The sequence below is a fragment of the Canis lupus genome, chromosome 8, assembly GCF_048164855.1.
Source record: "Canis lupus baileyi chromosome 8, mCanLup2.hap1, whole genome shotgun sequence".
Lineage (NCBI taxonomy): Eukaryota > Metazoa > Chordata > Mammalia > Carnivora > Canidae > Canis > Canis lupus.
In genome coordinates this window covers 72,383,627-72,399,637 of record NC_132845.1, presented here as the reverse complement: position 1 = coordinate 72,399,637, position 16,011 = coordinate 72,383,627, and the positions used below count along the sequence as shown (strand labels likewise).

At 46.3% G+C, this 16,011-nt stretch overlaps 1 long non-coding RNA gene across 2 annotated transcripts; it reads left to right on the top strand.

Moving 5' to 3' along the window:
• Positions 1-832: 832 nt before the first annotated feature.
• On the top strand, positions 833-9,408 carry LOC140637687 (uncharacterized). Of its 2 annotated transcripts, XR_012034746.1 has the most exons (4): positions 833-1,062; positions 1,511-1,607; positions 4,270-4,368; positions 8,883-9,408. It is a non-coding gene; the product is annotated as an uncharacterized lncRNA (long non-coding RNA). The 2 variants fall into 2 exon arrangements; XR_012034745.1 differs by lacking the exon at positions 4,270-4,368.
• Positions 9,409-16,011: the final 6,603 nt, after the last annotated feature.

The window sequence follows — 16,011 nt, the reverse complement described above, 5'->3', positions numbered from 1 at the left end:
TCCAAAGACAGTGCCAAGACCCCTCTGGCTGGCAGAGGACCATGGCATCCAGCGGATGGAGATGTTGCATCCTAGATGTGCATTCACTATAAAGTCACTAGAAAATGGCTTTTCCCAGAACCTGTTGCATGCCGCCTCTTCCACAGTGGACCTCTGTCTGCACTGTGCTGGTATAAAGAACATGATCACTAGATTCCCTTTTTGAAGAGCACTGGGATGCCCCCATGGAATTCCTAGGCATGTGTCCCAGCAGACAGCACAGAGGGCTTGGGGTTCTTTTTTATTTTCCATGGGCTTGGCTTGCATTGTTTGATTGTTTTATAGTTTGAGAAGTCACAAGGTCCAAAAAGTTATCCAAAAGATCTGAATTCGGGTTCTGACTCTTCTACTTATATGTATAACTCACATATATGATAAAATGTTGAATTGCTCTCTCATTTTTCTGTATTTTTCCATAAAGCATAGAAAGTAACAAAATAAGAGCTGTGATGAGTAAAGCAAATAAGTTTATACGTGGAGAAATGCCATGCAAATTTACAGAGCTACAGAGTGACTGGCCCTATGATTGGTATAGCTAGTTATTCTTCAGGCCAAGGAAAAAATTGAGCCCCCAAAGAAGTGAAATTACCTTCCTAAAACTTATTTTTCATGTTGAAAAATAAAAGGAATATCTAACATTGATTTTAGGTTATAAAACACTCATCCAGAACAGAGGGAGATGGTCAGAATGGGTGAAGGAGAGTGAGAGGTACAAGCTTCCATTCTAGAATGAATAAGTCACGGAGATAATTCCCTACAGTATAGAAATACAGCAATGATATCATAATAGCATTGTAGGGTGGCAGATGGTAGCTACATTTGTGGTGAGCATAGCATAATGCAGAAAGCTATCGAATAACCCACGTTGTACACCTGAAAGTAATGTAACATTGTGTGCCAATTATACTTCATTAAAAAAATAAAATAAAATAAAAATACTTACTCATCCACAGAGGATTTTGGAACAAGGATCTAAAAAGTTTTCTCCTCCTTCTTCTAAGGAAGACATTTGGAGAACATTAGGTAAGAACTCACAAATTGGGGATTGGAGATCTTGGTGTTCTTATTCTACTGGGACTCATTCCTGGTTTGCAGAGACTTCTGGGTACCCCAAACCTCACCCTTCTTTAGCGATTCTGATAAGTTCCCCCATAAGAATCATTCTAGAGAATTCTGAACATTACCTGTTGACACTATCAAGTTCCCTTCAATGATCATGAACAGGAGCACATGTGTTCAAAGACAGGAATCAGATGGCCATCCCTACACTGTGCTTATCAATAACTCATGCTCCCTGGGCTTGGCTCAAGGAACCGTCTCTCCCAGGAAGCCTTCCTGATTTGCCAACCCTCAATGAGCTCTCAAAATCATTACCTTGCCTATGCTGTTTATGTGGTACCTATTTCTGCTTTTTTTCCCCCACTTTCTCTCAATATCTCAATTCTGCCAATCTGACTGCACATCCCTTCAGGGAGAAGGCTACACCTATATCCTTGAGTGACCATGTGCTCTGCTGTGGATTAGGCCATCAAGAGATGCCCAAGAAATCTTGGAGGAGGAGGAAGAGGGTAATGCAATGTTTCAATTCTTCATTAAACACAAATACTTGTAGTCTGGTGGAGAGGCCAGGGCTAAAATCTCAAATTTGGCAGATGTCATGGCATGACTATGGTAAGTCACACAGGTGCTCCTCCCTAAAGGTGTGACCACACAGTTCTGCATGGAGCTGGGGTCTCAGCAACACCACTGACAGAAAAGGGGAAGAACTAAATCGACCATCTATAGACCCAAGAAGCCCTGGGAGGGTTAACCAGGGCCCAGTAGACAAAGTGGTAAACTAAAATGTGGTTTGGGGCAGCCCGGGTGGCTCAGCGGTTTAGTACCACCTTTAGCTCAGGGTGTGATCCTGAAGACCTGGGATCAAGTCCCACGTCAGGCTCCCTGCATGGAGCCTGCTTCTTCCTCTGCCTGTGTCTGTGCCTCTCTCTCTCTCTCTCCCTCTCTCTCTCTCTCTCTCTCTCTCTCATGAATAAATAAAGCCTTTTTAAAAATAAAATAAAATTTAATTTAATTTAAAAAAAATAAAATAAAATAAAATGTGGTTTGGGAGTGCATAAAGATCCAAGGGAACCCATCCAGGGGGCAGGACCCTGCTGAGGGAGGCCAAGCAGAAGTGATGCTCAAAGTCAGAAGGCAGGGGCACCTGAGTGACTCAGTTGGTTAGGTGGCTGATTCTTGGTTTTGGCTCAGGTCATGATCTCAGTTGTTGAGATCAAGCCTGACTCAGGTCATGATCTCAGAGTTGTTGAGATCAAGCCCTGCATCAGACTCTGGTTCAGCACAGAATCTGCTTGTCCCTCTCCTTCCCTCTCTGCCCCTCTTCTCTCTGCTCTCTCATGTGCTCTCTCTCTCTCTCTCTCTCTCTCTAAAATAAGTGAATGAATGAATGAATGAATGAATGAATAAATAAATAAATAAATAAAATATTTTTTTAAAGTCTGAAGGCAGCATCTTCCCTGTCCCTAGCATCAGGCCACACACAGCCCAGGTCTATGAAGGGATCCCAAGGGTGGCGGGGGCTGGTATAATAAAGAGTCTGGCTCCATTTTTGATGTTAGACTGCTGACAGCTTCTAAGTCCTACCACTCCTTCTTCCCCTTCTGCCCCACATCAGGGCAATGTGCTCCCTACTTCAGCACTGGTAGGAAGATCAAACCATATGTGCATAGGAACTCTTACATTGGTCCCACCCCCTGAGCACCTAGTATGGACTGAACTGAGTCCCTCTCAAAATTCATGTTATAACCCTTAACCTCCAGTGTGATGGTATTTGTGGTAGAGTCTTAGGGAGATGATCAGGTCATGAAGGTGGAGTCCCTGGGGAATTGGATTCATGACCTTAAGAAAGAGACCCCAGGGAGCTCCCTCACCCCTTCCACCATGTAAGGACACAACAAGTAGATGATTGTCCTTGAACCAGGAAGCAGGATCTCACCAGGCACGACACCTGGTAGCACCTTGATCTTGAACTTCCCAGACCCCAGGACTGTGAGAAATAAAAGCCTATTTATAAGTCACCCAGTGCCTGGTATTATGTTATAATATCTCTAACTAACACAGGGCCTTGGGAGGTGATTAGGCCATGAAGTTGGAATATTCATAATGGGATTAACGCCCTTATAGAAAGGGACTCCAGAGAGCTCATCCTATCTCTCCACCATGGGAGGACATAGCAAGAGGGTGGTCAACTGCAAGCTGAGACAGAGACCTCATGAGAATTGACTATGCTAGTGCCCTGATCTTGGACTTCTTAGCCTCTAGAACTGTGAGAAGAAATTTCTGTGGTTGAAACCACCTGGTCTATGGTGTCCTGTACCGAGCTGTAGCCACCCAAGGTGAATAGGACACCACCATCATTGCCAGAGCATCTTGGGCCCCCACACTGCTCTCCCCAGAAAACCTCATTATGTAAACAATAAGTCCTTTTCTAGTTTCAGTGCACCTATAGAATTACCAGTCTCACTTATCTGAGCCACATTTAGGGAGTGGAGGGGTTCATCCTACCTTTGTGAAGTGACTACAACAGCTATTAAACCCCAGGGATGATACCTGACCACCACAGTCAAACAAGCTGGGTCTCATGGCCAGGGAACTGGAATTTGAGGCACTGGTTCTATCTGGACTGACAGGGAGCAGAAGAGAGGAAAGACAGCCTTGAGAAACTATGTGAACTCTAGGTTCCCACAAGAGCGATGTCAGACCCTACCCTCTAATGCACTGGAGTTAGTTCAAGCAACTGCAGCACTGAATGTACAAGTAGGGGTATGCATGCTGCCACCCAAGAGGGACCAAGGAAAGCAGGAGCTAATTCAGCACAGCATGTTAAATTTAAAGTAATTCTCCCTCTAGGGAAACCCTTGGCTCTGCTCCAGTCATGCCCACCAATAAACTTTGGAGCAATGCAGTCAAGATGTCAGCTGTGCAGAAACTGTTGATTGGCTTCCCCTAACTATTCCCAGCCCTGTGTTTCTGGCCTTCCTCTATATTAGAGGCAAGAAAACTAGAATATTCTATCTGGAGTCTCCATTTCAGCTAGGAATGACACTGTGACATCATTTTAGACAAGGAGATACAAAGAGAAATTTTCTAGGGAAACTGTCTCCTCCAGGTTAAAATGATGAAGCCCACCAAAAATAAATCCCCTCCTCCGTCACTCTGTCCGGAATACAGGTGCAAAACAGTGAAGTGCAGCAGCCATGTTGTCACCATGAGGATGGAAGAGGTGTGCTGAGGATGACAGAAGGACACAAATCAGCTCTGGATTGTTGAGTGAGGTCCTAATTATGTCTTGGCTTAGTTAAGCCACTATAGTTGATTTTCCCTTGCTCATAGGCAAACTTGAGTAAAATAAGTGACACATCACAGGAAAGCCAGAGGAGAAATCCACTGATAACTAATCAAGGGAAGACTCTTTAGCATCAGCTCTAACAGACCTGAATCTGTGCCCCATCTCTGACTTCTTACCAGCTAGGTGGACTTGGGCAAGTTCTTATCTCTCTAACCCTTAGTTTCTTCCTCAGAAAAATGAATCTTATAAGAGTACCCACTTCAAAGAGTAGATGTCAGAGTTAAACACAAAGTTAAATGCAAAGCACTTGGCCTGGGGCTTGGCACAGAGTAAGTCCTCAGTAAATGTGGCTTATTCCAGTTGAACGGGTTATTTCAACAAGGTCTGTGCTCCATCTTCCTTGGAGGAACAATTATGGATAAACTAATTATACCCTTTCCTTTTTTTTACTCTTTAACCATTTAGGGGCTGACATCATGTGCTGCCATGATTTTCATGTTCAGAGGGCAATGCGTCACATAAATGAGTCTCGAAAGATCCACTTAGAAAAAGAGACTGGAATTGTCAACTGTTGCTCCTTCCTTAAAACTAAGAGTAGGGACAGGTCTTTAAAAGGGCTTTAAGGGCAGCTCGTGTGGCTCAGTGGTTTAGCGCTGCCTTCGGTTCAGGGCGTGATCCTGGAGACCCTGGATCGAGTCCCACGTCGGGCTCCCTGCATGGAGCCTGCTTCTCCCTCTGCCTGTGTCTCTGCCTGTGTGTGTGTGTGTGTGTGTGTGTGTGTTTGTGTGTGTGATGAATGAATAAACAAATAAAAATCTTTAAAAAAATAAAAGGGCTTTAAGTGTGTCCCAGGAGGAATATTGGGATCAAGCCCCTTGGTTCTTTGAAAGGCTGGACTGGGCCAGTTTTTCATTTAGGAAACAGAAAAGGAAATTTATGGATCAAAATATCAGAGAATCAGAAAAATCCTTCCCCCAAACTTTCTTGGTGAATCTTTCTAATGGATAATTGAGGCTTTCCTTCCATCATGAGCATTGAGCTTTGAGTGTGAATCCACTGGAGAAAGAAGATACATGAACCTCAATTCTCTTTAAAGTATAAATGACTGGTATCAGGGTGTTTCCAGAAAGCAGGGCTTCAGTGCATTGGGATGTTTCCAGGAAGCAGTGGCAGAAAAGAGAAAATGTGAGTACAGAAAGAGGAGGCCAAGAGCCAATAACACATTTTGCAATGTTCACAATTTTGCCAGGAACCAGTTTTCAATATTGGTCTCGTCATAATCCCAGAATGATGCATTCTTTCCCCAGAGGGTTTTCCAGGCCTGAGTCTCACCCTTTCCTTCTCACCCAGAGATCGCCAGCCATTTGGGTTTCAAAAAAGCCACAGACTCCCACCAAGAAAGTGCTCAGAAAGTGTTCCAAAACACATGACACGGTGGAACCTCCCTACCTCATAGGCAAACTTGAGCCTCACGATGAAGCTTGCCCATGAATGTGCTGTGGGCTGCGGACCCCACAGCCAAGGCCACCCACAGCTGGCTGCATGATGAGGTCCATGAGCCCGTCTGGCTCTGTCGGCCAGGTGGGGCTGGATCGGAGTATTTGTTGGAACTTCATGTACTCTCTGGCAAACCTTGGCCCGTGACTTCCAAGCTCTGACCCATGAGACAAGCTATCTCCCCTCTTGTAGGAAGAAGGAGTGAAAACACAGAAAAGCAGAAATCTCTCTCTAAAGCAAGAATGTGGGTACACACACACCCACACACACACACTCACAATTTAACCATGACTTCATTTGACCTTTTCAACAGCACTATGAAACACCCTTGGCAGATATCATGATCCCAATTAATAGGTGATCAACCTGAAGCTATGCAAGTTTGAATTATGTGGCTAACCCACTAGGAAACATAGGCCCAGGCTCTCGGGACATCCATTCTCCATCTTTCTGTGTAAATGTCCTAAATAACTCCCCTGTGCTCCACACAGAGGATCATGAGGCCACCTGGCCTCTCGACAACCGCAAGGAGGTTTTGCATTTCTTTTTAAGGGCAGAAATGTTTTCAATACTTTCTGCCTCTGTAAGCCTTCTCTTCTGGATGAAAAAAGAATCTGGTTGGCGAGCCTGCCCTGCAGATGGCCGCAGCTAAATGCCTAACAGCTTCGGTCCTGCGTTTGATGGTAAGCAGTGAAGAAAAACAAAGAAATCTTTAAGCTGTGAAGAGGCCCGCCTGGCTGCAGCACATTCTTTTGCACCGATATTCAAGATGTGTGCGATGCCTCCTCTCCATAATTTTTAGTGCGTTGTTCACCAGGATCTTTGAAGTTTCTCTTATGGAGAAAACATTTTCTTAAGTTACTGGCTTTTAAAAAAAAAAAAAAAAAAAAGCACAATATGGGAGCCTTATGATCTTAACTCTCACAGCTCATAAATACTCGTGCAGAAGTGGTAGCCAGGCCCGTAAGGATTTTTCCCTGTTCTCCAAGAGAAATAAAAGCCCCTCAACTGTGTGACCCAGCTACCACAGCCCCTTTGGTGGTTGGTGGGAGAAGGAAACGTTCGCTGCCTGCCAGGGCCCCCAGGGCAGTCCTGGAAGGAAGAAAGGAATGGGAAAGAAACAGGCTGAGGTCAAAGCCACTTTCCCATCAGCTGTAAGGTCCGGATTCATTTGAGAATCAAGGCAGCACATAGAACCTCCCCCTCGCATACCCTCCGTAGCCCCTCCCATCTTTGAAATACTGTCTTGCACTCAACTGCACAAATTACCTTTTATAGATGCCACTTCTTAACCCAGCACTCCCTTTCCAAGAACCTTCTCGTCTCTCTATAGCCCATCCTGTCAACTGAAAACCCTCTGAGCCCAGACCTGAGTGCCCTGTCACTTGCTCCCATGCAGAACTGACCTACTATGCCACCTTGCAAGGGTCCTGTCTCACCTGACGTCTGTCACACATCATACCCTACTACTGAGTCTCAGCCCCTCTCCTTGTCCTGGGGCCTTCAGGGGTTTCCCCCACTGGGGTGCCACTTCATGACAACTCACAATCACCTTTTGAACAAGGTGATTTACAAGAACTAAGACCAATAGGATGGCACATGCATAGTTTCACGCCTGGTGCAGAAGAAGTGCTTTTACACCATGTCTGGGTGAAGAGGCAAAATGCTAGTCATATGTCCATTTGTTGGCTATTCCTTTTAAGTAAAGATGCTTAAATGCATGCAACATACATATTTTTTAAGATTCACAAGTAGAGGCACCTCGGTGTCTCAGTCAGTTAAGCACCTGCCTTTGGCTTCGGCCATGATCCTAGGGTCCTGGGATCGAGTCCCATGTCGGGCTCCCTGCTCAGGGGAGTCTCCTTCTCCCTCTCCCGCTCTCTCTGCCCCTCCCTCTTCTGTTTATACTCTCTCTCTCTCTCTCTCACTTTCTATCTCAAATAAATAAATAAAATCTTTTAAAAATTATAATAAAAGATTCACAAACAACGCTTTCCCTACAAGCAGCCTGTCCTGACTTACCTGACATCTCTCCTATATCTTTTTCCTTTCTTCCTAAGGAAGCTGACAAATCAGGTGTTGGCTGTGCTTGCCAGCCAATCCCTCCCTAGACACAACTCCACTCCTTTGTTTTATATCCCCCATGAGTGCTATTCATCCCGGCCCTAAATCAAGGCAGTTTGGCAGCAGGGCATAAGGGAGTAATGCCATGCTGATCGGAGGAGAGAAAGAGGAATGTGAGAATAGGAGGGGTATTGGGTTCAGGAACTTTATCACAGACACAAGTCCCAGTGGTGATGCAGCCCAGGAGCTAGGACCCAAAAGATCTTCATGAAATTTGGCTTGTCCCCAATGGGCACATTCCATCTGGCAGGCTGATAGGGTCTGGAGATAATCAGCACTTGGGAAAATAAATAAATGAATGAACAAAGAAATGGACTGCCAAAATCTGGATCTTCCAGATCAGAATAGCCACTTGCTACTTCTGAGCAATACAGAGATATGTTTAACCAACCACCTTTACCCAGGTACCTTGAATTATGAAGGTTGGGTCCCTCATCTTCTTGGCTGGAAGTGTTTTCACAGGGGATAGCCGGGTCTTGGGAGGGCTGTAGGGTGAAAGGAAGAGCTACCAAGGACAGCTCGAGGAGAAGCCAGGAAGCCAGGAGGTTAGGACACACATCTCTGCCCCACCAGAAGCTAGTCGTCCAGGTGATCAGCTCTGTGGGGTGTGGCAAGCTCAGGCCCCATGTGGTGAGGCAAGGGTTGGCATCCAGAGGATGCATAATGCAATTAGGAGGTTAAACAGGGAGCCAGTGTTGGAAAAACCACCTAGAATTGTCACCACACCTCAAGCAACCTAATTCCAGGCCATTCTCCTGGCAAGGAAGGTGCCTTCAATTCACTGTGTAGACCAGGTTAGCAGATGGTAGTAATGGTAAAGAGAGCTTTTTCATGTTTTCTTTGTTTAATGTTTTTAATGCTTTTTTCTTAACAGAATATATCCTACTTATGAAGAAACACTCCACTGGGCAGATCCCAGCCCCATCTTCGGGAGTGGTTATGAGACCCAAGTCTGCATAATTAGGTACCGTCATGCCCCTGGCATGCAGCCATGCGTGAGGGTGGGGCCACACGACCTAAGCTGAACCAGTGGGAGTCATCCTGGAGACTTTGGCTGCAGTTGCGGGTGGGGGCACATTGCTTTCTTTTCAGGAGGATTCCCCAGCTTTAAGGACAATGTAAATCTATAGCTGTTGGAGACCCGCACATGGGAGAATGTGCCCGAGAATGAAACCCATCTGGGAGAAAAGAATTGGGAAATGAAAAAGAGAGCGACTCCCAATGATGCATGAATAAAACCCTGGACTGGACCATACCTGAAGACTGTATTCATCTCCCTTGAACTTCCCTGGGACACGAGCCAGCAACGTGCCTTTTTTTCTCTGCATTTCGGTTGCTGTAGCTTCTAACTAAAATCATTCTGACTGATACACCTGGCTCATTGGCTCAGGGCCAGGCTGAGGTTCACTCTTCAAAGTGTCTTGTCTTCATTCTCGGATGCTACGTAGGATTGGGGCAGGCAGGGTGGGCACACGGAGGATAACAATGCACAGAAACGCCAGCTCCGCTAAAGCTGGGGCTGCAGAGCTCACAGCACTTCCCAGTTTATGCCCCATTGGCACAGTGAAAAAGATCCAGAATTCAGCATCTGGCACACTGTATCTGAGTCCCCATCCTTCCAGCTGTGTGACCCAGGTTGGGTATTTAATCACCCCAGACCTTCGTCTCCCCATCTAAAAAATGATAACAATAACATCTACCTCGTAGGCTTTTTGTGAAGTTTTAATGAGATCAGGAATATAAAGAACTTGATCCTGTGTCTGGCTCACAGCGGGAGTTTGATAAATGGCAGCAATTTTATGTCACGGTGGTATATCTGTCCTCGCATGTTCGGCACGGGGAACAGAGCACCATAGATTATTGAAATATGTACGTAAGGTCCTCAAAATTGCATTGCCACCAGTGATTTCAATCTTCTCCCATTCTCTTCTCTTTTTTTATTTTTTAACCAGAGCTGCTAAATTGCCCAGCAACCAAATCTCCCAGAGGGATAGGAAAGGAGGAGGAAAATCATGGTGCTATAGCCTCTGGGTGATGATCCTAGACCCAGGGATCACATCCATAGCTGCCTTCTGTTTTTGGCTGAAGAACTGAGCCTGAAGGGCCATGCCTCATCCCTAAAGAGAGTTCTGCAAGCGACATCTGCAAAGTTCACGTCTCAGATATTTTTATATTCCAGCTCAGGCACAGAAGCTGTGTGGAGGAGAGGCACCCAACTGGGTTCTAATGCTGGGTTCACAGTCAACTGTGCTTGGCTGGGCCTCAGTTTCCCCATCTATAAACTGGGGTACAAATCAGGTCATCTCTAGGGTCCCTCCCAGCAAGGCACCTTTGAGTTTATGGAGGCCAGCTTTAATTCGAGATCCCTCTATTTATTTCAAAACAATGCTTCCACCTAAACCTCCCACAGGATATCCCAGAATGGGATCCAGCCTGCATACCATTAGGGGCAAGTTTGAATCAAACCTACCATTGATGTGCATATACCTTTTTGTCCTGCTGTAGTCAGCATGCAGAGGTATTCAGAGATGAGAGACTGCTGGGTGGCATGGTTTCCAGAGTGCCCTCCCCAAACCCACAGCACCAGCATCATCTGGGAACCTGTTAGAGATGCAAATCCTCAGGCCCTGATCCAGACCTCCTGGGGGTGGAGCCCAGGAATCTGTCTTTTAATAACTCGAGAAATCCTGATACACACCACAGGACAGACTAGAGCTATAGTGTCTGATGTGATAGCCACTAACACCATGTGGCTAGTCACATTTAAATTAGTGAAAATTAAATAAATAAGATTTCAAAGTCAATTCCTCAGTCACATCAGTGACATATCAAGTGCTCTATGGCTACATGTGGCTGGGGCTACCATATTGGATGGTGCAGAAATAGACGATTTCCATCACTGCAGACTGTTCTGTTGAGTACTACAAGTCTTGCTTCTCAGAGCAGGGTTCACAGAACCAGCAGCACCAGCTCTACTGGGAGGCTGTTAGAGATACAAACCCTCTGCCCTATACCAGATCTGCTGGATAAGAACCTACAACTTCACAGGGCCCCCAAGTGATTGCAATATATCTTAAAGTCTGAGAAGCCTCAGGTTGAATTATTCAGAACAGAAAAATTGGGATGACTGCCCTTTCACTGCCAACACAGAGTAGAACTCCACAGAGTCCACCAGCATCCGGACATGACAGATCACAGCTTCCATGAACCTGACATCGGCATGTCTGCATCCCAAAAAAACAATGGCTTCTAAATGGTTCAACAATACAATCACTGTGAGTCACGGGCATCACGGCCCCCATAAATGACTACCATGTTGCTATAATGATACAAAGTCATGGCTAAGTACAATACACCATCACAGTTGTCAGAAGTTATATTACTGCTCAATGCATTCTCATATCCTCCTGACAGCTACCCCTCAACCAGGGGTCCCAACTGGACTTGAAGAGGGGATTTCTATGGGAATTCATATAGGAGGAGCAAAAACCCTTCAGGACTTATAGCCATAAAGCCCTCGGGGGCTGTAATGTTTGCTAAGTGTGCCTGTGGCATCTGATTCCTGAAATTCACATTCAGCATCACACTTCCGTGTTGCCATGGAAAGTCTCCCTATCAACGTCCCCAAGCCCAGATTGAGACATTGCTGCTCATCTCAGAGAAAGGGAGCCCACCCTTTTGTTATGCAGACTCGCTGAGAGGCGTGGCCCTCTCACCAGGAAGGGCTGGGTATCCCCAAATCCAGCTCTGACAGGAACATCCACTGACAAGATCATCTCAAGGTTGCCACACCTCAAAATTATTAGCTGGTCTAAGAGAGGTTCCTGAAAGGGACCAAGATCACTGAAAAGCAGTGATGTCTTCATGGCAGTGCTGTGGTTTGTGGCTTTTTCCTGCTCCCGTGGCCTCTTGGCTGCACCCATGGTGATAATAACCAATGAAATATTGGAGTTGGAAATCTTTGCAAGCCAACTGCTGGCAGGTTTGCAGTGTTGGGTGTGCAGCTTTCAGAGGGTCCCAGAAAACAGTCTGATGCTCCTGAGGCCACTAAGTCTCAAACCAGTCATTGTCAGTTGCCCAGGACCAGAAACCCCCCGCTGCAATTCCCCTGTCATTCACTACACCCCAGACAGATCTCAGAGCCTGCATTCCTGTTCTGCTGATGGATGAAGAAGACCAAAGGCTTCCCCCAGACTCAACAGACCCTAAGCCAAATATGTGTCTTCAGCTCCAGCTGGGGCATAAAAACCAACATCAAGAAAAGCACTTTAGAAGGCAGAGTGGGCCAAGAGTCAAGAAGCAGGGGCCAAATGCCAGCTCAACTACTGGCTAGGCCTCAGCTCACTCACCTGGAAAAGGAAGAGGGTAATAAAGTACTCCATTACTAGGGCTGTGTAACGAATCACTCCAGAACATAGTGGGATGAAACCCCCATTTGTTGTGTTCTCAGACTCTCAGTCAGATATCAGGACAGAACATGTTAGGATGCCTTATCTCTGCCCTGTGGTATCCGAAGCCTCAGCTGGCTGGTTGGGCTTAGAACAGAGGAGCTCCTCCTGTGGCTCTCTCTTTGTGTGACCTCTTCCACTTGGAGGCTCCAGGGTAACTGGATTTATTATGTGTCAGCTCAGGATTCCCAAGACATGAATCAAGAAGCTCTGGGGAGCTCACACCAGGGGAAGGTTTCCTGGCTTGGATGGCATAGCTTCAGGAGCCACCCAGTATCACCTTCTCTGCATTCAGTGACCTGACAATTACAAAGTCTGTCCACCTTCAAGGGGAAGAAACCTAGGCCCCACCTCTTGAGGGAAGACTGTCAATGTCACATCACAAGAACGTGGGGGTGGGGTACCTATTGATGTAGCCATCTTTGGGAAATACCTTCTGCCCCGGTTAATTTCTTCCTTAAAGGGGAAATACAAGGGGGCATCTGGGTGGCTCAGCCATTTGGTAGTTCAACTCAGGTCATGGTCTCAGGATCATGGAATTGAGCCCCACGTGGAGCTCTGTATTGAGTATGGAGACTGCTTAAGATTCTCTCTCTCCCTGTCCTTTTGCCCCTCCCCTGAAAGTACATGTACAATCTCTCTCTGCCTCCTCTCTCTCTCTCTCAAAAACACAAAACAAAACAAAAAAAGAGCGAGAGAGAGAGAGAGAGAGAGGATGTAAGGATTGAATTCCATGATGGCTGTAGTTGCCTGTGAAAACTGCTACATTTATGCCCAGGTATTACACAGACATTAACCAAGCACCTTTTTTGTTCTGAACACCATGGGATGCTCTCAAATATCCCTGCTCAGTTGGGAGATGGGGCATGTCCCCAAATGATTCTAATTCAAGGTGGGGGGATGTGACAGAGACAAGAAGAGGCATAAATAAGGAGCTCTGGGAAACAGGAGGGAGTGAAGGGTGAACCAATGGGCAGACAGTTGAATGGACAACAATAACATGAATAAAAGCCCCTTGCAAACCATCAAGGGCTAATGTTCTGATGGTAGCAGTAACAATGGCAAAAATACCAGAGACATGAGAAGACACTTGAAAATACTCTCTCTCTCTTTTGACTTTCCTTTTTTTTTCTCTCTCTCTCTTGAAGAGTCTTACTCTATTCCTTCCTCCAAATCCAAGATCCACTCATTCAAACCATCAGTCATCTGTCTGAGGACAATGTATGGAGTGTAATTCCATGCCAGGCATTATGGAAAGCTGCAAGATGAACATAGTGGTCTGGGCCCTCCAAGGGGACTGAAATGCACACTTTAAATAACTGACCCAACCAGGCACAGAAGGAAGAAAACAGGCAACACCACCACCACCATCCCCACTCCCTGCTGTTTTTCTATTGCGGAATCCGGCTCTGGAAAACCAACTCCCACCCACGGGGGCTGCTGATCTGGCCCTCCCCGCCCTCAAAAGCCCTGGGTAAGCAAAGCCCTCAGACTCCTCCTGGAAGGACGCCAGCCCCCAAGCCTCTCGGTGGGGCAGGCTGTCATTCCTTTTTGGCCCCAATCCTGGTCCCCGCCTTCCTCCAGGCCTGGCCTCCGCAGTGAGGATGCCCCCATCAGTCTCCAGCCCCTGCCTCCCCACCACGTGGGGGTTAACATTTTCTGATGTTCCCTGCAGGGTTTGAAGTGCAGCTGTTAGTGCCATTTGGAAATTGCTTTTTCAAATTGCTCAGCTGCCTCTTAGAAACAACCACAGTGCCATCCTCTGGCCAAAAGCCGATTTCACTCGCTGCAAGCTTCCCTCCGTGACTGGAGGCTGCTTCACAGGGACTCCTGAGCTCATTCAGAAAAAGGGTCCCATTTACCGTGGGGCCTCACTACCCTCCTTCAGAATTCCAGAAAAGGAATCTGGAAATTGAGACCCAGTTACTTGGGAATTTGGTTCTCAAAATAAAGAGAGAAAACAAAATGCTCCAGCAAGGAATTTAAACCCTTTGGCCACCGTTGGGGAATGAGGGGCGTGGGCTGGAGCCTCCCTCCCGGGACACAGGTTCACTCGCCAGCTAGCAATACTTGGAAGGGCAAAAGGGAGCATGGCCAGGTGTCTGAATTCAAACTCATAACAGTTTGTATGCAAGCTTCCTGCCAGGCGAGGGTGGAGAAAGAAGAAAAAAATCCATTGATGTTTACTTGTAAACGTAATGCATATTTCTTTGAACCTGGAACTTTCTTACTAAGTGACTTTTATTATTGTGTTAGAAGGTGAGAGTTATGAATTTCTACAGTCACATATTCATCTTTCTAGATTCACTCATTTGTTCATTTAATGCATATTTTATAGAGCCCGCACTGATGTCGTTGCTAAAGAATACAAAACAGACAAAAGTTCCTGCCTTTGTGGGGTTTGTTTTCTGGTGGGAGGAGACTGACTACCTAAAATGCATAAGAAAAATACACAGTAGCATGGAAGCTGCTAAAGAAAACAATTATAGCAAAGAAAGGTGATAAGGAAGCATGGGGTGACGTCATTGCAAATCGGAGTTCAGGGAAGGCCCAGGGGTGATGCTTAAGAACTAGCCTAAAGACGCTGGACACAAACCATCAGCTTTTGGAGTTAAAGAATTGCAGGCAGAGGGAACAGCAAATGCTAAGGCCTTGAGATAAGAGTATGCCTGCCATGTTTGAGGAAATTTGAGGAGCCAATATGGGGGGGGGGGGGGCGGGTGAGCAAGGAGACCAGAGGGAGAAGAAGCAGAGAGATAATAGGGCCCAGATTCTAGAGGAACCCGAAGGCCATTGTGCAGATTTTTGCTTTTCTTCCAACAGAAAAGACCCTGCAGGGCAGGGTCTGAGGATGTGGTCTGACCTTGTTGAACCACTTGCACACTCTGGCTGTTTATTGAGGGTAGAAGGAAGGAGGACAATGGCAGAGACAGGTGGAGTAGTTATAACCCAAGCAAAAGAGGAATACAGATCAGACCAGGGTCATACCAGTAGCCAGATTCAGGATTTGTTATGATGGTGCAGCCAAGTACTGACATTGCTGAGAGATTAGATATGAGGTGAAAAGACAAAGAGGGCCACTAAGGAGGACTCCGTGGTTTTTAGACTGAGCAGCTACAAGGCTCAAGCCAGGGACTCAAATTTTCCCTCCTAAAAATTTGGACTAAGAGGTAGAGACTTATGACAGTCGGTGGCAGGTGCTGAAACAGAAAGGAGGTCAAGCAGAAAAAGAGCATGATAGGCAGCCATGTAGGGCCACTCACAGGAAGAGTAAACAGAAGATGGATGACAGAGAGGAAGGGGACAGACACAAAGAGATGAGCAAAAATTAAAGGAATCGCCTCAGACCCAATAGATGGAGAGAGAGGCCTCAGTCCCTGGCCCTCTAGATCTGCTCCAATGCAGGGCCACCATGTTGCACAACTCTAGAGGTCACCATTCACATTATAGTCCATGTAGTTGGTACCTCTGGAATTGTGCAGTGTTCAGCTTGTGCAACTGAACATGTCAGTCTAGTCCCTGGCTATGTTCTATAGGCAGATGTCCATGGCCTTG